At 37.6% G+C, this 21,626-nt stretch overlaps 1 pseudogene; it reads right to left on the bottom strand.

Moving 5' to 3' along the window:
* LOC144331430 (cyclin-Y-like protein 2) overlaps window positions 1-21,626 on the bottom strand; it is a 77,303-nt pseudogene that overhangs the window by 39,212 nt on the left and 16,465 nt on the right.

Raw genomic sequence — 21,626 nt, 5'->3', positions numbered from 1 at the left:
TTATTTAAAAATGATAGTTTTACAAAAGGAATTCTGTAGGGATAATGTAAATGTAATGACACAGCTATAGTTTGGTAGACCAACTGGAATCACATTCCTGGGCAACTTCATGAGCATGCACAGGTCATCAGCAGGGACAGATTAACACACATCATCCAAGGAACAAAGAATTCAGGGCAGCAGCTGTCAATGACAATATGCACCAGAATTGCCTGGGGATACAGCCTGGGACTCAGCTTAGATCTACACCAGCATCTCTTCTTGCCCATTGGCCAGATGGTTTCATTACTGCTCCCCATTCCAAGCCCTCCATATGCCCTGGATGTGTGTGCACTGCATTTACTGAAGTGTTGGGTGAGAAATCAGAAATCCTTCCTACTGCCTTTAATAGCAATTGTTCTGTGATGAGAAAAGCAACTGTGACATTTTAAGTCATAATGATGATTCAACTAAAATGTATTTGCTTTCATAAGTTTCTCCTAAAATTCTCAGATAATTTCAGAAACTGTTATTTAAAAATACAACCACATCACCCTGTTTACAAGAAGAATTTCTAAAGCTGCTTTATAAACAGAAAAAATCTTACCAAACTTAACGATTGCCATGGTACTGGTACCAAAACAGAGATATAGACCAATGGAAGAGAACAGAGTCCTCAGAAATAATACCACACATCTACAACCATCTGATCTTTGACAAACCTGACAAAAACAAGAAATGGGGAAAGGATTCCCTATTTAATAAATGGTGCTGGGAAAATTGGCTAGCCATAAGTAGAAAGCTCAAACTGGATCCATTTCTTACTCCTTATACGAAAATTAATTCAAGATGGATTAGAGACTTAAATGTTAGACCTAAAACCATAAAAACCCTAGAAGAAAACCTAGGTAATACCATTCAGGACATAGGCATGCGCAAGGACTTCATGTCACCGAAAGCAATGGCAACAAAAGCCAAAATTGACAACTGGGATCTAATTAAACTGAAGAGCTTCTGCACAGCAAAATAAGCTACCATCAGAGTGAACAGGCAACCTACAGAATGGGAGAAAATTTTTTCAATCTACTCATCTGACAAAGGGCTAATATCCAGAACCTACAAAGAACTCAAACAAATTTATGAGAAAAAAAATAAACAACCCCATCAAAAAGTGGGCAAAGGATATGAACAGACATTTCTCAAAAGAAGACATGCATACAGCCAACAGAAACATGAAAAAATGCTTGTCATCACTGGTCATCAGAGAAATGCAAATCAAACCCACAATGAGATACCATCTTACACCAGTTAGAATGGCAATCATTAAAAAGTCAGGAAACAACAGGTGCTGGAGAGGATGTGGAGAAATAGGAACACTTTTACACTGTTGGTGGGATTGTAAACTGGTTCAACCATTATGGAAAACAGTATGGCGATTCCTCAAGGATCTAGAACTAGATGTACCATATGACCCAGCCATCCCATTACTGGGTATATACCCAAAGGATTATAAATCATGTTGCTATAAAGACATATGCAAACGTATGTTTATTGTAGCACTATTCACAATACCAAAGACTTGGAATCAACCCAAATGTCTATCAGTGACAGACTAGATTAAGAAAATGTGGCACATATACACCATGGAATACTATGCAGCCATAAAAAAGGATGAGTTTGTGTCCTTTGTAGGGACATGGATGCAGCTGGAAACCATAATTCTCAGCAAACTATCGCAAGAACAGAAAACCAAACACCACATGTTCTCACTCATAGGTGGGAATTGAACAATGAGATCACTTGGACTCAGGAAGGGGAACATCACACACCGGGGCCTATTATGGGGAGGTAGGAGAGGGAAGGGATGGCCTTGTGAGTTATACCTGATGTAAATGACGAGTTGATGGGTGCTGACGAGTTGATGAGTGCAGCACAGCAACATGGAACGAGTATACATATGTAACAAACCTGCACATTGTGCAAATGTACCCTAGAACTTAAAGTATAATAAAGAAAAAAAAAGCCTTATGGCTTTAAACAGAGTACAAACAAATCTGAAAATCAATTTGTGTTCAGGATCATACTTAAAATATTCCTCCAAAACCTCTTCTCACTGAAAGAAGAAAGGATGCAAAGTAAATATCCATTGAAGAAAAAACCTGAGGTGCTCTTAAGACAGCAGTGTTCACATTTGTGCCCATGTGTCACTTACGATAATTTTGATTGGTGAGACGTCTTTTAGTGTTTACAATACGAACAGTAGGATCTTAAAATACCACCATGATTTAATACTCATCAACATTTACTTAAAAATAATATGAGCTTACCTCTGAGGACAGGGCAAAGCAAAACAAAAAGCAGCAGAAACCTCTGCGGATGATAATGACCCTGTCTGACAGCTTTGAAGAGAGCAGTGGATATCCCAGCACGGAGGTTGAGATCTGAGAACAGACAGACTGGCTGCTCAAGTGGGTCCCTGAACCCTGAGTAGCCTAACTGAGAGACATCACCCACTAGGTGCAGACTGACACCTAGAACCTCACATGGTGGGGTACACCCCTGAGATGAAGCCTCTAGAGCAAGAATCAGACAGCAACACTCAATATTCAACAATATTCTATCTTCTGCTGCTGATACCCAGGCAAACAGGGTCTGGAGTGGACCTCGAGCAATCTCCAACAGATCTACAGCTGAGGGTCTTGAATGTTAGAAGGAAAACTAACAAACAGAATGGACACCCACACCAAAACCCCATCAGTACATCACCAGCATCAAAGACCAAAGGCAGATAAAACCACAAAGATGGGGAAAAAGCAGGGCAGAAAAGCTGGAAATTCAAAAAATCAGAGCACATCTCCCCCTCCAAAGGAACGCAACTCATCGCCAGCAACAGATCAAAGCTGGATGGAGAATGACTTTGACGAGTTGAGAGAAGAAAGTTTCAGTCGATCAAACTTCTCAGAACTAATGGAGTAACTACGTAGCCAGCACAAAGAAACTAAAAATCTTGAAAAAAGAGTGGAAGAATGGATAACTAGAATAATCAATGCAGAGAAGGCCATAAACAAACTGACAGAGATAAAAACCATGACATGAGAAATACGTCACAAATGCACCAGCTTCAGTAACTGACTCTATCAACTGGAAGAGAGAGTATCAATGATTAAAGATCAAATGAATGAAATGAAGCGAGAAGTCTAGAGAAGAAAAGGAAAAAGAAATGAACAAAGCCTCCAAGAAATATGGGATTATGTCAAAAGACCAAATCTACATCTGACTGGTGTGCCTGAAAGTGAGGGGAAAATGGAACCAAGTTGGAAAACACTCTTCAGGATATCATCCAGGAGAACTTCCCCAACCTAGGAAGGCAGGCAAACATTCAAATTCAGAAAATACAGAGAACACCACAAAGATACTCCTCGAGAAGAGCAACTCCAAGACACATAATTGTCAGATTCATGAAAGATGAAATGAAGGAAAAAATGTTAAGGGCAGCCAGAGAGAAAGGTTAGGTTACAAACAAAGGGAAGCCCATCAGACTAATAGCAGACCTCTCAGCAGAAACACTACAAGCCAGAAGAGAGTGGGGGCTAATATTCAACATTCTTAAAGAAAAGAATTTTCAACGCAGAATTTCATATCCAGCCAAACTAAGTTTCATAAGTGAAGGAGAAATAAAATCTTTTACAGTCAAGCAAATGCTTAGAGATTTTGTCATCACCAGGCCTGCCCTACGAGAGATCCTGAAGGAAGCACTAAACATGGAAAGGAACAACCAATACCAGTCATTGCAAAAACATGCCAAACTGTAAAGATCGTCAATGCTAGGAAATAAATCGCATCAATTAATGAGGAAAATAACCAGCTGATATCACAATGACAGGATCAAGTCCACACATAACAATATTAACCTTAAATGTAAATGGACTAAATGGTCCAATTAAAAGACACAGACTGGCAAATTGGATAAAGAGTCAAGACCCATCTGTTTGCTGTATTCAGGAGACCCACCTAACATGCAGAGACACACATAGGCTCAAAATAAAGGGATGGAGGAAGATCTACCAAGCAAATGGAGAACAAAAATAGGCAGGGGTTGCAATCCTAGTCTCTGATAAAACAGACCTTAAACCATCGAAGATCAAAAGAGACAAGGAAGGCCATTACATAATGGTAAAGGGATCAATTCAACAGGAAGAGATAACTATCCTAAATATATATGCACCCAATACAGGAGCACCCAGATTCATAAAGCAAGTCCTTAGAGACTTACAAAGAGACTTAGACACCCATTCATTAATAATGGGAGATTTCAACACCCCACTGTCAACATTAGACAGATCAAGACAGAATATTAACAAGGATATCAGGAATTGAACTCAACTCTGTACCAAACAGACCTAATAGACATCTACAAGAACTCTCCACCCCAAATCAATAGAATATACCTTCTTCTCAGCACCACATCACACTTATTCCAAAATTGGTTACATAGTTGGAAGGAAAGCACTCCTCAGCAAATGTAAAAGAAGAGAAATTATAACAAACTGTCTCTCAGACCACAGTGCAATCAAAGTAGGACTCACGACTAAGAAAATCAATCAAAACTGCTCAACTACATGGAAACTGAACAACCTGCTCCTGAATGAATACTGGGTACATAACGAAATGAACGCAGAAATAAAAATGTTCTTTGAAACCAACAAGAACAAAGATATAACTTACCAGAATCTCTGGGACACATTTAGAGCACTATGTAGAGGGAAATTTATAGGACTAAATGCCCACAAGAGAAAGCTGGAAAGATCTAAAATTCACACCCTAACACCACAAATAAAAGAACTAGAGAAGCAAGAGCAAACACACTCAAAAGCTAGCAGAAGGCAAGAAACAACTAAGATCAGAGCAGAACTGAAGGAGATAGAGACACATAAAAACCTCCAAAAAATCAATGAATCCAGGAGCTGGTTTTTTGAAAAGATCGACAAAATTGATAGACCACTAGCAAGACTAATAAAGAAGAAAAGAGAGAAGAATCAAATAGATGCAATAAAAAATGATAAAGGGGATATCACCACCAACCCCACAGAAATACAAACTACCATCAGAGAATACTATAAACAACTCTATGCAAATAAACTAGAAAACCAAGAAGAAATGGATAATTTCCTGGACACTTACACTCTCCCAAGACTAAACCAGGAAGAAGTTGAATCCCTGAGTAGACCAATAGCCGTCTCTGAAATTGAGGCAACCATTAATAGCCTACCAACCAAAAAAAGTCCAAGACCAGATAGATTCACAGCTGATCTCTAGCAGAGGTACAAGGAGGAGCTGGTACCATTTCTTCTGAAACTATTCCAATCAATAGAAAAAGAAAGAATCCTCCCTAACTCATTTTATGAGGCTGACATCATCCTGATACCAAAGCCTGGCAGAAACACAACAAAAAAAGAGAATTTTAGACCAATATCCCTGATGAACATCGATGCAACATACGCAAATCAATAAATGTAATCCAGCATATAAACAGAACCAAAGACAAAAACAACATGACTATCTCAATAGATGCAGAAAAGGCCTTTGACAAAATTCAACAGCCCTTCATGCTAAAAACTCTCAATAAATTCGGTATTGATGGAACGTATCTCAAAATAATAAGAGCTATTTATGACAAACCCACAGTCAATATCATACTGAATGGGCAAAAACTGGAGGCATTCCCTTTGAAAACTGGCACAAGAGAGGGATGCCCTCTCCCACCACTCCTATTCAACATAGTGTGGGAATTTCTGGTTAGGGCAATCAGGCAAGAGAAATAAATAAATGGCATTCAGTTAGGAAAAGAAGAAGTCAAATTGTCTCTGTTTGCAGATGACATGATTGTATATTTTGAAAACCCCATTGTCTCAGCGCAAAATCTCCTTAAGCTGATAAGCAACTTCAGCAAAGTCTCAGGATGCAAAATCAATGTGCAAAAATCACAAGCATTCTTATACACCAGTAACACACAGAGAGCCAAATCATGAATGAACTCCAATTCACAATAGCTTCAAAGAGAATAAAACACCTAGGAATCCAACTTACAAGGGATGTAAAGGACCTCTTCAAGGACAAGTACAAACCACTGCTCAGTGAAATAAAAGAGGACACAAACAAATGGAAGAACATACCATGCTCATATATAGGAAGAAACAATATCGTGAAAATGGCCATACTGCCCAAAGTGATTTATAGATTCAATGCCATTCCCATTAAGCTACCAATGACTTTCTTCACATAATTGGAAAAAACTGCTTTAAAGTTCATATGTAACTGAAAAAGACCCCGAATTGCCAAGACAATCCTAAGCCAAAAGAACAAAGCTGGAGGCATCATGCTACCTGACTTCAAACTATACTACAAGGCTACAGTAACCAAAACAGCATGGTACTGGTACCAAAACAGACATATAGACCAATGGAACAGAACAGAGTCCTCAAATAATACCACACATCTACAACCATCTGATCTTTGACAAACCTCAGAAAAACAAGAAATGGGTAAAGGATTTCCTATTTAATAAATGGTCCTGGGAAAATTGGCTAGCCATAAGTAGAAAGGTCAAACTGAATCCTTTCCTTATTCCTTATATGAAAATTAATTCAAGATGGATTAGAGACTTAAATGTTAGACCTAAAACCATAAAAACCCTAGAAGAAAAATTAGGTAATACCATTCAGGACATAGGCATGGGCAAGGACTTCATGTCTAAACACCAAAAGCAACGGCAACAAAAGCCAAAATTGACAAATGGGATCTCATTAAACTAAAGAGCTTCTGCACAGCAAAGGAAACTACCATCAGAGTGGACAGGTCACCTACAGAATGGGAGAAAACTTTTTTAATCTATTCATCTGACAAAGGGCTAATATCCAGAACCTACAAAGTACTCAAACAAATTTACAAGAAAAAAACAAACAACCCCATCAAAAAGTGGGCAAAGAATATGAACAGACATTTCTCAAAAGAAGACATGCATACAGCCACCAGGCACATGAAAAAATGCGGGGCCTATTATGGGGCAGGGAGAGGGATGGCATTGTGAGTTATACCTGATGTAAATGACGAGTTGATGGGTGCTGACTAGTTGATGGGTGCAGCACACCAACATGGCACAAGTATACATATGTAACAAACCTGCATGTTGTGCACATGTACCCAGGAACGTAAAGTATAATTAAAAAAAAAAAGAAAAAGAGGGTAATAATATGAGCTTAAGCTCAGAAAATATTTACGTTCTTTTTAACCCTTTCCCCCACATAATTCCATCCAAATGTAAGCTACTAGTAGGGTTTAATGTCTTACTGACTGTATGTCATTCTTCTCTGCAATAAACTTTGAAAAAATATAGTTTCCTGTAACCATGAGGCTCTAAGCCTGTGTTGATAAATACAATAGTCACTAGCCACATATGGCTATTAGGTACCTGAGGAATAGTACCTGGCATATTACGTTTTTATGCCATGTAAGTTGATTTAAACTTAAATTTTTCTTTTTCCTTTTATTTTTTTGAGATGGATTTTCACTCTTGTTGCCCAGGCTGGAGTGCAATGGTGTGATCTTGGCTCACTGCAAGCTCTGCCTCCTGGGTTCAAGCGATTCTTCTATCTCAGCCTTCCAAGTAGCTGGGATTACAGGCACGTGCCACTATGCCCGGATAATTTTTGTATTTTTAGTAGAGACAGGGTTTCATCATATTGGTCAGGCTGGTCTGAAACTCCTGACCCCCAGTGATCCCTCCACCTCGGCCTCCCAAAGTGCTGTGATTACAAAGGTGTGAGCCATTGTACCCAGTGAACTTAAATTATTTTTATCCCTCTTCATAAAAATCATGCTTCTGTGTTAAAAGTATTTACATATATTTATATTGCTTGATACTACTGACAATCATCTTTTAAAAAGATACATTTTCTGTTCTTTGGATAGTATATTTACTCATATTAGCTCACTAATTAAACATACCTGCAGATCAGTTCTTATTCCAGCATGTTCTTTTTACAACACTTTCAAAATAAGATGACGAGATGCCACACGAAATGGGGAACAAGACTTAAAGAAAGATGCCTTTGACTACGGGCATGAAACAGATACAAAGCTGTGATGAAAATACAAACTCAGGCTGAGCATGGTGGCTCATGCCTGTAATCCTAGCATTTTGGGAGGCTGAGGCGGGCAGATCCCAAGGTCAGGAGATCAAGACCATCCTGGTTAACATGGTGAAACTCCATTAGCTCTACTAAAAACACAAAATATTAGCCAGGTGTAGTGGTGGGCACCTGTAGTCCCAGCTACTTGGGAGGCTGAGGCAGGAGAATGGCATGAATCCAGGAGGTGGAACTTGCAGTGAGCAGAGATCGCACCATGGCACTCCAGTCTGGGAAACAGAGCGAGACTCCATCTCAAAAAAAAAGAAGAAAGAAAATATGAACTCAATAAAAGTGACACTTCCTGGGCCAGGTGCGGTGGCTCATGCCTGTAATCCCAGCACTTTGGGAGGACGAGGTCAGGCATTGAAAACCAGCTTGGCTAACATGATGAAACCCTATCTCTACTAAAAATACAAAATTAGCCAGGCGTGGTGGTGGGCACCTGTAATCCCATCTACTTGGGAGACTGAGGCAGGAGAATCGCTTGAACCTGGGAGGTGGAGGTTCCAGAGAGCCAAGATGGCACTATTGCACTCCATCCTGGGCAACAAGAGTGAAACTCCATCTCAAAAACAAACAAACAAACAAACAAACAAATAAGTGACACTTATTGTAAGTGGGTGTAACCGTTCATAAAAAATGTCCAAAGATCTATCTACATCTCTATAAAATAAGAATGTGTATTACTTCAAAAACTGTTAATATCTTAGTATAATATCTGTTTAGTAAAATAATGCCTCCTATGTGCCTATGTGCTTTGGTGTTTACTTCACTCAAGCAAACGGTTTTTACAAATTCTCCTTGATACTGACTTGCAGAGGGTTTCCTGACCTCCTCTTCCTCAGCACAGCCTGTCCTGTACTGTGAAGTCTTTTATACCATAACCAGTCAGAACTGCCTGTAAGTATTGACCCTCCCTAATAGGCAACGACAATAAACCAAACACATTTTCACTCCTCTAACCACACACTGAAACACAAGAACGTTTTACAAAGCAGTAGTGGTGGGCAATAATCTCTTTAGAACTTTAATGAATGTAAATGTGATTCAGATTTGCTAGCTTCCTTTAATTTAAATTACTGAAAATAATAAATACATCATGAGAATATACTACAGAGAACTAAAGAGAAACATCAATTTCATTTAAAAATACAACCTCCTGGTGCAGTGGCTCATGCTTGTAAAATCCCAGCACTTTGGGAGGCCAAAACAGGCAGATTACTGGAGCTCCTTTAGGAGTTCGAGACCAGCCTGGGCAACATGACAAAACCCTGTCTCTACCAAAAATACAAAAAAAAAAAAAAAAAAAAATTATCCAGGCATGCTGAAACACATCTGTGGTCCCAGCTACTCAAGAGCCTGAGGTGAGAGAATTGCTTGAGCTGAGATCATACCAATGAACTCCAGCCAAGTGACAGAGTGAAACTCAGTCTAAAAAAAAGGTACCACTATCATTCTCAAAAATAAATGAAGTTGTCACTCATTCACAAGGAAATGTGTCACTCATGTCACAAGGAAAATAAGTATTTGTGTCCAAAGATAGCATTTAAGCTTTCTTGAGAACTTTGAAAAACTTGTTTCTGGTACTATATGCTTGACAGCTTCTCAGTACTTAAAGACGTTGTAAAATAAGATGGGTGGTTAAATTAAACAAGTGATTTTTGATACAATAAAACATACATAAATATTTTCCAAATAACTAATGCATATTATAAATGCAAGTATGTGGGGAAAAAACCATTTATTGTGCAAGAAAGATCGGTGAGTACTGATGGAATACATTTGCTAATATGTAAAATGCCACTGTAACTAATTTAAGAAACTAGCACTTATGAAGCTTTGATTTAGTATTAAAGAATACCCACAATTGTCTCAAAGTTTTAAAAATACACCTTTTACCAACTACATATTTGCATGAGGCTAGGTCATCTTATTGCTTCCTTAAAGCAAATTGCAAAGAAATAGAGAATCCAGCTGCCTTCTATTAAGTTCAACACTACAGATTTTCAATAATATAAATACATGACACTTTTTTACTCCATCTTTTATCATAGAAAAGTTATATTTTCATTTAAAAATTTATGTTAACAATATTGTTCTCAAGGAATATTTTCTATTGTCACAACATGGGTCATGGGTTACTACTGATATCTAGTTGGTGGAGGCCATCAATATTGCTAAACTTCCTGTAATGCACAGGACAGTCCTCACAAAGTGTTATCTAGCTCATAATACCAATAGTGTTAAGGTTGTGAAATCTAAACTAAAAATAGATTTTGACAAAAATCTCAATTTTATATTTCTATCACAGTAAATATCAATGTAATCAATATAAAATCATACTCACTGGGATACTCTATCATTTAAGAATTTAAAAAGTCTCAAGGACCAAAGAAAACACAAATAATTTGCTTCAATATTTTAGTAGGCACAATACAGCTTATGATGTCTAGAGCCAGGACGTAACACTGAGCTTGATATCATGCAAAGTAATTAGCCAGAATAACAAGACAGATTTTAAAAATGCTCACCTTTGCTTGATATGATAATATATCGCCAAGGTCTCACTGTGGAAGGAAAAAAAATTCATAACAATAAATGTTATTTGTTAGGCTTGAAGACACTTTTTAAAACAGGGATAGAGGAAACACTCCTAGCAGCTCTGAAATTCAAATCTTATAGTTCAGAACAGTACCATAAGGGCACTTTCTTATTTTTATTTCTTGACTTTTAGCAAAAATATGAGAACCAAAATGTAAGGTAGTACGTTTTAGAAGACATGTTTCTGTTGATGATCATAATATATAAATAATAACATATTTCCCTGTTATGTGCTCTTCTACCCATAAAATCTTTCATCTCCTGTAATTTATTTTATGCATTTATTAATTTTTTGACCCAGAGTCTCACTCTGTCACCCAGACTGGAGTGCAGTGGCGCGATCTTGGCTCACCAAAACTTCCACCTCACAAGTACAAGCAATTCTCATGCCTCAGCCCCCCAGGTAGCTGGAACTACAGGTTTGAGCCACTATGCACAGCTAATTTTTGTATTTTTAGTAGGGACAGGGTCTCACCATGATGGCCAGGTTGGTCTCAAACTCCTGGCCCCAAGTGATCTGCCTGCCTCGGAACTCCTAAAATGCTGGGAGTACAGGCATGAGCCACCGCACACAGCCTCATGCAGTTTACATCTATGTGTCCATATGTTTTCTTTTCTTTTTTATTATACTTTAAGTTCTAGGGTACATGTGCACAATGTGCAGGTTTGTTACATATGTATACTTGTGCCATGTTGGTGTGCTGCACCCATCAACTCCCCAAAGGACTATAAATTGTGTCCATATGTTTAAGCCATACAGTAGTGTTTTCTTTTTTTAAGATGTTAGGCCCTGCATTTTAATTTAGTTCACTATCTCCTATAACCCATTTTTAATTATTTCCCTAAAAATACATAATGAAAGTGCTTTATAATATTATTTGAAATCAATTTTGCATAATTATTAAAAATATATTAGTAAACATAAGCACACAGGAAATCAATGATAGGTGCAGTGATCCTAAAATGAGCCATGCTGACAAGGCAGTGTAACAGGACACAGTCTAATGTGAATGGTAGGTACCTTCAATTATTTTAACTGAAATATTTATGAACAGATACACCTCTTCAGATATATGTAACTGTATTCCTAAGTTACTCACAGATTCTGCGCATCACAAAACAAGAGGTTCTCTTACCTAAGTTATGTGCTTCCATTTGCCCTCGGCATCTAGAATGAGGCTCAGAATAACTGAGGGAAGGCAAATCTGAATTTTAATAATAGGTCTATACAATATCAGCACTTTTTAAAAAGCCTGTAACATTAGCATTTAAGGTAGATATGTCTATAGTGCTTCAAGTAGTTTTCATCTCTAAAATCATTTTGAAATCACAGAATTTGAAGTTACATGTTGGAAAGGACCAAGGACCACAACATTTAATCCAACATTCATTTTACCGATCAGGAAAACAAACCCCAAAACTGACTTGCCCAAGGTCCCACCAAATAGGAGCAGTTTCTCTCAAACTTTACTGCACCTTAAAATCAACTGAGGAGCTTTAATAACTGCCTCATTTTCAACTGGAGGCTTTTTGATTTAATTAATTAGCATTGGGTAGGACTTTGGCCATCAGGGTTGTTGTTAAAAATTTCCCTGGTGATTTCAAGGTGCAGCAAAGTTTGGAATGATTGAGTTGGGGTGAAAATCAGAATCTTCTGGGATGCTTTTCTTCACATAAAGATGCCTCACATCCATTCCTATTTTCCTAAAAATAGTGCCTAGAAATAGAGTGTTGAGGTGGGAAGATACAAATGTTCGCAGACACGTATTTTGAAAAATAAACCTGCAAAAGTGATCCCAATGAGTTTCATCTACCCCATTGACAACAGTGCACTACTAACCTATAATAAACATTTTTTCAAAATCTTTTCTTGAAGCCAATTTGCCCTATTAATTTGCTTAATAAACTTTTATTTCACTGATAGTGAATATATCAAATGATAATTTCTCAAACTTGATGGGAAATTAAAACTTACTTTACTTTCAGAAGTAGACTTCTAAATATTAGAATAACGAGGAAAAAAGCATGAAATTTGTTTGAGCAAGATTAATGGATTAATATTTAAAACTCCTTTTAAATTGTATGCTAACACATCAAAACTTCTGAATTCAAAAGAAGCCAGGGACATGAGCCAGAGTGCCTTTTTTTTTTTTTTTTTTTTTTTTTTTTTTTTTTTTTGAAGGATTTAGAGGCTTGGCTGAATACAGACATTTAGTGATTACTCAATAGGTCCCAAAGCTTAGGACTTGATACAGGATTTGAAAGCAATTTTTACTGAAACACAATTTCATCACTACTACTGTGATAAGGGAGAGAGGAAAGTGACATTATTATGAGTGTAAACTTGCCTCTATGTTGTTGTTGTTGTCATTCATTTTAGAAACAGAGTTTCGCTCTTGTTGCCCAGGATGGAGTGCAATGGTGTGATCTCGGCTCACTGCAACCTCTGCCTCCTGGGTTCAAGCGATCCTCCTGCCTCAGCCTCCCAAGTAGGTGGAATTATAGGCAGCCGCCATCACGCCCAGCTAATTTTTGTATTTTTAGTAGAGACGGAGTTTTGTCATGTTAGCCAGGCTGGTCTCGAACTCCTGCACTCAAGTGATCGGCCTGCGTTGACCTCCTGAACGGCTGGGATTACAGGCGTGAGCCACCATGCCTGGCCACCATGTTTTTTTAAATTATACTTTAAGTTCTGGGATACATGTGCAGAAGGTGCAGGTTTGTTACATATGTATATGCGTGCCATGGTGGTTTGCTGCACCCATCAACCCATCATCTAGGTTTTAAGCCCCACGTGCATTAGGTATTTCTCCTAATGCTATTCCTCCCCTTGCCTCTGACCCCCTGACAGGCCCCGGTGTTTGAAATTCCCCTCCCTGTGTCCACGTGCTCTCACTGTTCAACATCCACTCATGAGTGAGAACATGCGGTGTTTGGTTTTCTGTTCCTGTGTTAGTTTGCTGAGAATGATGGTTTTCAGCTTCATCCATGTCCCTGCGAAGGACAGGAACTTTCTTTCTTACAGCTGCATAGTATTCCATTGTGTATATGTGGCACATTTTCTTTATCCAGTCTATCATTGATGAGCATTTAGGTTGGTTCCAAGTCTTTGCTATTGTAAATAGTGCAACAATAAACATACATGTTCATGTGTCTTCATAGTAGAATGATTTATAATCCTTTGGGTATAAACCCAATAATGGGATGGATGGGTCAAATGGTATTTCTGGTTCTAGATTCTTGAGGAATCACCACACTGTCTCCACAATGGTTGAGCTAATTTTCACTCCCACCAGCAATGTAAAAGCATTTCTATTTCTCCACTTCCTCTCCAGCATCTGTTGTTTCCTGACTTTTTAATGTTCACCATTCTAACTGACAAGAGATGGTATCTCGTTGTGGTTTTGATTTACATTTCTCTAATGACCAGTGATGATGAGCTTTTCTTCATAAGTTTGTTGGCTGCATAAATGTCTTCCTTTGAGAAGTGTCTGTTCATATCCTTCACTCACTTTTTGATGGGGTTGTTTTTTTTCTTGTAAATTTGTTTAAGTTCCTTGTAGACTCTGGATACTAGGCCTTTGTCAGATGGATAGATTGCAAAAATTTTCTCCCGTTCTGTGGGTTGCCTGTTCACTCTGATGATAATTTCTTTTGCTGTGCAGAAGCTCTTTAGTTTAATTAGATCCCACTTGTCAATTTTGGCTTTTGTTGCCATTGCTTTTGGTGTTTTAGTCATGAAGTCATTGCCCACACCTATGTCCTGAATGGTATTGCCTAGGTTTTCTTCTAGGGATTTTATGGTTCTAGGTCTTAGGTTTAAGTTTTTAATCCATCTTGAGTTAATTTTTGTATAAGTTGTAAGGAAGGGCTCTAGTTTCAGTTTTCTGCTTATGGCTAGCGAGTTTTCCTAACACCATTTATTAAATAGGGGGTCCTTTCCTCATTGCTTGTTTTTGTCAAGTTTGTCAAAGATCAGATGGTTGTAGATGTGTGTCATTATTTCTGAGGCCTCTGTTCTGTTCCATTGGTCTATACATCTGTTTTGGTACCAGTACCATGCTGTTTGGCTACTGTAGCCTTGTGGTATAGTTTGAAGTAAGGTAGCGTGATGCCTCCAGCTTTGTTCTTTTTTGATTAGGATTTTCTTGGCTAATACGAGCTCCCATACGAAATTCAAAGTAGTATTTCTAATTCTGTGAAGAAAGTCAGTGGTAGCTTGATGGAAATAGCATTGAATCTATGTATTACTTTGCCAGTGTGGCCATTTTCATGATAGTGATTCTTCCTATCCATAAGCATGGAATATTTTTCTATTTGTTTATATCCTCTCTTATTTTCTTGAGCATGTTTTGTAGTTCTCCTTGAAGAGGTCCTTCGTGTCCCTTTTAAATTGTATTCCTAGGTATTTTATTCTCTTTGTAACAACTGTGAATGGGAATTCACTCATGAATTGACTCTGTCTATTATTGGTGTATAGGAATTGTTGTGATTTTTGCACATTAATTTTGTATCCTGAGACTTTACTGAAGTTTCTTATCAGCTTAAGGAGTTTTTGAGCTGAGACATTGGGGTTTTCTAAATATATAATCATATCATCTGCAAATAGAGACAATTTGACTTCCTCTCTTCCTATTCAAATACGCTTTATTTCTTTCTCTTGCCTGTTTGTCCTGGCCAGAATTTCCAATACTATGTTGAAAAGGAGTGGTGAGAGAGGGCATCCTTGCCTTGTGCTGGTTTTCAAAGGGAATGCTTCCAGCTTTTGCCCATTCAGTATGATATTGACTGTGGGTCTGCCATAAATAGCTCTTATTATCTTGAGATACATTCCACCAATACCGAATTTATTGAGAGTTTTTAGCATGAAGGGCTGTTGAATTTTGTCAAAGGCCTTTTCTGCATCTATTGAGATAATCATGTGGTTTTTCTCATTGGTTCTGTTTATGTGATGGATTACATATATTGATTTGCATATGTTGAACCAGCCTTGCATCCCAAAGATGAAGCCATCTTGATCATGGTGGGTAAGCTTTGTGATGTGCTGCTGGATTCAGTTTGCCAGTATTTTAATGAGAATTTTCATGTCGATGTTCATCAGGGATATTGGTCTGAGATTTTCTTTTCCTACTGTGTCTCTGCCAGGTTTTGGTATCAGGATGATGCTGGCCTCATAAAATGAGTTAGGGAGGAGTCCCTCTTACTATTGTTTAGAATAGTTTCAGAATGGTACTAGCTCCTCTTTGTATCTCTGGTAGAAATCAACTGAGAATCTGTCTGGTCCTGGACTTTTTTTAGTTGTTAGGGTATTAATTACTGCTTCAATTTCAGAACTTGTTATTGGTCTATTCATGGATTCGACTTCTTCCTGGTTTAGTCTTGGGAGGGTGTATGTGTCCAGGAATCTATCCATTTCTTCTAGATTTTCCAGTTTATTTGCATAGAGGTGTTTATAGTATTCTCTGATGGTAGTCTGTATTTCTGTGGAATTGGTGGTCATATCCCCTTTATCATTTTTTATTGCATCTATTTTATTCTTCTATCTTTTCTTCATTATTCGTCTGGTTAGCAGTCTATTTTGTTAATCTTTTTGGAAAATCAGCTCCTGGATTCATCGATTTTTTTGAGAGGATTTTTGGGTATCTATGTCCTTCAGTTCTGCTCTGATCTTAGTTATTTCTTTTCTTCTGCTAGCTTTTGAATTTGTTTGTTCTTGCTTCTCTAGTTCTTTTAACGGTGATGTTAGGGTGTCAATTTTAGATCTTTCCCACTTTCTGATCTGGACATTTAGTGCTACAAATTTCCCTCTAAACACTGCTTTAGGTGTGTCCCAGAGATTCTGGTAAGTTGTGCCTTTGTTCTCATTGGTTTCAAAGAACTTCTTTATTTCTACCTTAATTTCATTATTTACTCAGTAGTCATTCAGGAGCAGGTTGTTGTTAATAGTTATTCAGGAGCAGGTTGTTCAGATTCCATGTAGTTGTGCGGTTTTGAGTGAGTTTCTAAATCTTGAGTTCTAATTTGATTGCACTGTAATCTGAGAAACTGTTATGATTTCCATTCTTTTGCATTTGCTGAGAAGTGTTTTACTTCCATTTAAGTGGTCCATTTTTGAATAAGTGCTGAGAAGAATGTATATTCTGTTGATTTGGGGTGGAGAGTTCTGTAGATGTCTATTAGATCTGCTTGGTCCAGAGTTGAGTTCAAGTCCTGAATATCCTTGTTAATTTTCTGTCTCACTGATCTGTCTGATATTGACAGAGGGGTGTTAAAGTCTTCAACTATTATTGTGTGGAAGTCTAAGTCTCTTTGTAGGTCTGTAAGAACTTGTTTTATGAATCTGGGTGCTCCTCTATTGGGTGCATATATATTTAGGGTAGTTAGCTCTTCTTATTGCATTGATCCCTTTGCCATATGTAATACCCTTCTTTGTCTTTTTTGATCTTTGTTGGTTTAAAGTCTGTTTTATCAGGGAGTAAAATTGCAACCCCTCCTTTTGATTTCCATTTGTTTGGTAAATATTCCTCTATCCCTTTATTTTGAGCCCATGTGTGTCACTGCACATGAGATGGGTCTCTTGAATATAGCACACCGATGGGTCTTGACTCTTTTTCCAATTTGTCAGTCTGTGTCTTTTAATTGAGGCACTTAGCCTGTTTACATTTAAGGTTAATATTATTATGTGTGGATTTGATCCTGTCATCATGATGCTACCTGGTTATTTAGCACATTAGTTGATGCAGTTTCTTCATAGCGTGGTTGATCTTTATATTTTGCTATGTTTTTGCAGTGGCTGGTACCAGTTTTTCCTTTCAATATTTAGTGCTTCCTTCAGGAACTCTTGTAAGGCAGGTCTGGTGGTGATAAAATCCCTTAGCATTTGCTTGTCTGTAAAGGATTTTATTTCTCCTTCACTTATGATGCTAAGTTTGGCTGGATATGAAATTCTGGGAAAATTCTTTAAGAATGTTGAATATTGGCCCCCACTCTCTTCTGGCTTGTAGGGTTGCTGCAGAGAGATCTGCTGTTGGTCTGATGGGCTTCCCTTTGTAGGTAACCTGACCTTTCTCTCTGGCTGCCCTTAACATTTTTTCCTTCATTTCAACCTTGCTGAATATGACGATTATGTGTCTTGGGATTGCTCTTCTCAAGGAGTATCTTAGTGATGTTCTCTGTATTTCTTGAATTTAAATGTTGGCCTGTCTTGCTAGGTTGGGGACCTTCTCCTGGATAATATCCTGAAGAGTGTTTTCCAACTTGGTTCCATTCTTCCCATCACTTTCGGGTACACCAATCAATCATAGGTTTGATCTTTTCACATAGTCCCATATTTCTTGGAGGCTTTGTTCCTTTTCATTCTTTTTTTTTTCTCTAATCTTGTCTTCACACTTTATTCCATTAAGGTGATTTTCAATCTCTGATATCCTTTCTTCTGCTTCATCAATTCGGCTATTGATACTTGTGTATGCTTCACGAAGTTCTCATGCTGTGTTTTTCAGCTCCATCAGGTCGTTTATGTTCTCTAAACTCTTTATTCTAGTTAGCAGTTCCTGTAACCTTTTATCAAGATTCTTAGCATCCTTGCATTGGGTAGGAACATGCTCCTTTAGCTTGGAGGAGCTAGTTATTACCCACCTTCTGAAGCCTACTTCTGTCAATTTGACAAACTCATTCTCCATCTAGTTTTGTTCCCTTGCTAGTGAGGAGTTGTGACCCTTTGGAGGAGAAGAGGCATTCCGGATTTGGGCATTTTCAGCATTCTTATGCTGGTTTTTTTTTCTCATCTTCATGGATTTATCTACCTTTGATCTTTGTTGTTGATGACCTTTTGAAGTTGATGGGATTTTTGGATTGTTGTCCTTTTTGTTGGTGTTGATGTTACTGCTTTCTGTTTGCTAATTTTCCTTGTAACACTCAGAGGCCTCTTCTGTAGGTTGGCTGGAGTTTGCTGGAGGTCCACTCCAGACCATCTGCCTGGGTATCACCAGCGGAGGCTCCAGAATAGCAAAGATTGCTGCCTGCTCTTTCCTCTGGAAGCTTCATCCCAGAGGGGCACCCACCAAATGCCAGCTCTCCTGTATGAGGTGTCTATCTAACCCTGCTGGGAGGTGTCTCCAAGTCAGGAGCCAGCTGCCATTTTTAATTAAAGTAAAAGTTACTGACAATTGAATTAGCTAAAAATGCTAGAACATTTGAAATAAAATTGTTTATAATCTAGTTATGTTTATAGAATGAAAAGTAAAGTTAAAGACATTAATATTCTAAATTAGCACTTTCCAAATTGTGTTCTAAAAATCAATACTCATAACCCAAGGAGGTGATAATGATGTACACTAGACAAACCCAATGGAGCTGGTGGTGGTGTTGGTTGTAGTTCCTTTTAAAATAAAGTTCATCTCAGGATACTCTCAAAATGCATTTTTGTGGACCATGAGGTGCTCATGCACAATGGGAAAAAATCAAATGTAGATACACTGTGGTGCCAGAAGAGAAAAAGCTGTGCCTTCTTCCAAGACTAATGTCCAAAGTAGTACACATTGATTTAGGCCTGCAATGCACTGAAAAACTAATAGTTTACAAAAATCATTCAATAAAAGGAATCTATCCTTCTCATTGCATTCAATATTGTATTAAGGCATGAAGGCATCAAATAAATAGCTACATTTTTCTGGGATTGCTTACTTGCTGATTTTTCCTTCCACCATAACATCTAAGATTAAAAGAGAAATTGATACTTAATATTTAGAATCTGGATATCAATATATAGTTGACTCCAATTTGTTAAACTGATTGCTGAAGAGTACAACCAAATGGCTGAAATAATTTTTGAATAAAGGAGTCTGTCCCTTGGCAATATAGTTGTACTCATGATTTTAGAATCATTGTAAGATGAGGTTGACTGGCTGTGCTGTCATCAAGGAATATTGTCAAATATGAACTGTATTGTTGAGTAAAATGCTCAGTAGATACCTGACGGGGAAGGGAAGTATAAGTTAAACTTATCAAAGTGTACCTTTTCATTGGTTAAAATGTCAAATTTTTCAAAGCACTATGATATTTCTTACACTCCATGAACTGCCTGAGTATGGTACCATATGCACTCTATAAAAAACTCATTGGAGGCTCTTAACTTCCACAGATGATGTTTGAGATACAGGTTATAAAATGCTGCTTTTAACATGGTACCTATCATCAGACCTCACAAGGATTTTATGAATTCCCTTTATAAATAATGAGAAAAGTTTAAAATAAGATTTCATTGTTTTTTTCTATAGTGACATAAAACAGCTGAGAATTTCTATTTCTGTTATTTATTTACTACAGTAAAATGTAATGTATTAAATAATATTGGTACAAGACCATTTACTGCAATGAATACAAGACTAATGCATCTACTAAGTTACTAATCCTAAATGTATCATTTCAAAGTGAGAAAGACATAGGTTTCTCTAGTCCTGTTTTCTTATGTGGAGGATAAAAAGAGTAACACTTAAATATTCTCTCACACCCTGAAAACAGATGACAACTTAAAAAATTTAACTTTCACTTCAAGTTTAAACAAGACTGCCATGACATGACTCAAATGAGACTCTCAAAGAATACTTTCCATTCATTTCAAAACTTGATTAATTTTATTCTATAAATCATTTGACCTGCACCTAGGCATTTTCCTGCTCTACCCCTTTTCTCTGACTGGAATAATGCTTTTCTCCTTCCTTGTTTCAGCGAGCTTGACTGTGTCTACCTTCTTGGATCTCTTTGCCAGTAGCCTCACCAAAACACATTTTTTTTTTACACTAACTAGTTACAAGATACTAATTCTAGCAGAGTATTCTCCTCATGAGAAAGTACGCCTCTCCCTAAGAGTAAGGGAGTGCCCTAACTGTTCCTACCTCCAGCTGCTCAGCATAAAATTTTGAATAAATCAAAAAGTTCAACAAGTATTTGACAAATTAATTCAGTTATAATTTGGAAGGTAAGTAAGTCTTATATTACATTTAATTACAGCAAAAACACTACTAACAGGTTACTGTTTACAGGTATTATTTAAGGTAGCCACAAAATAGAAACAAATCTAACTTCAGTCAGCATAAATCTGAGTATGAAATTTTATAGTCTTTAATGAGAAATGGAAGGGATGACTTAGTTCTTTTAAAGTTCAATGACAAAAACTAGAAAACAATCATATCTCCTATTTTAGTAAGTCAAAACCAAAGCCTTACTATCAAAGGTCCAGTACCCATTGGACACCAATGCCCAACCACTGACTTATTCCACTGTACCTGCTGCCTCTCATTTTAACACGTTAAAAACACTAAAGCTGTTTTCCTTGTAGAGGTCTTTCACCTCTTTGCTTAGATATATTTCTAAGGGTTTCGCTGTTGTTGTTTTGCAGCTATTGTAAAGGGGTTGAGTTATTGGTTTGATTCTCAGCTTGGTCGCTGTTGGGGAATAACAGAACTACTGATTTGTGTACATTAATTTTGTATCCTGAAACTTTTCTGAATTCATTTTGTCAGTTCTGGGAGTTTTTTTTTTTTGGAAGAGTCGTTAGGGTTTTCTAGGTATACGATCATATCATCAGCAAACAGTGACAGTTTGACTTTACTGATCTGCATGCCTTTATTTCTTTCTCTTGTGTGATTGCTCTGGCTAGGTCTTACAGTACTATAGTGAATAGCAGTGGTGATAGTGGGTATCCTTGTCTTGTTCCAGTTCTCAGGGGGAATGCTTTCAACTTTTTGCCACTCAATATTATGTTGCCTGTGGGTTTGTAATGAATGGCTTTTATTACATTGAGGTATGTCCCATGTATGACAATTTTGCTGAGGGTTTTAATCATAAAAGGATGCTGGA

Source organism: Macaca mulatta, chromosome 9 (assembly GCF_049350105.2).
Source record: "Macaca mulatta isolate MMU2019108-1 chromosome 9, T2T-MMU8v2.0, whole genome shotgun sequence".
NCBI lineage: Eukaryota > Metazoa > Chordata > Mammalia > Primates > Cercopithecidae > Macaca > Macaca mulatta.
This window is presented reverse-complemented; position numbering and strand designations above follow the sequence as displayed.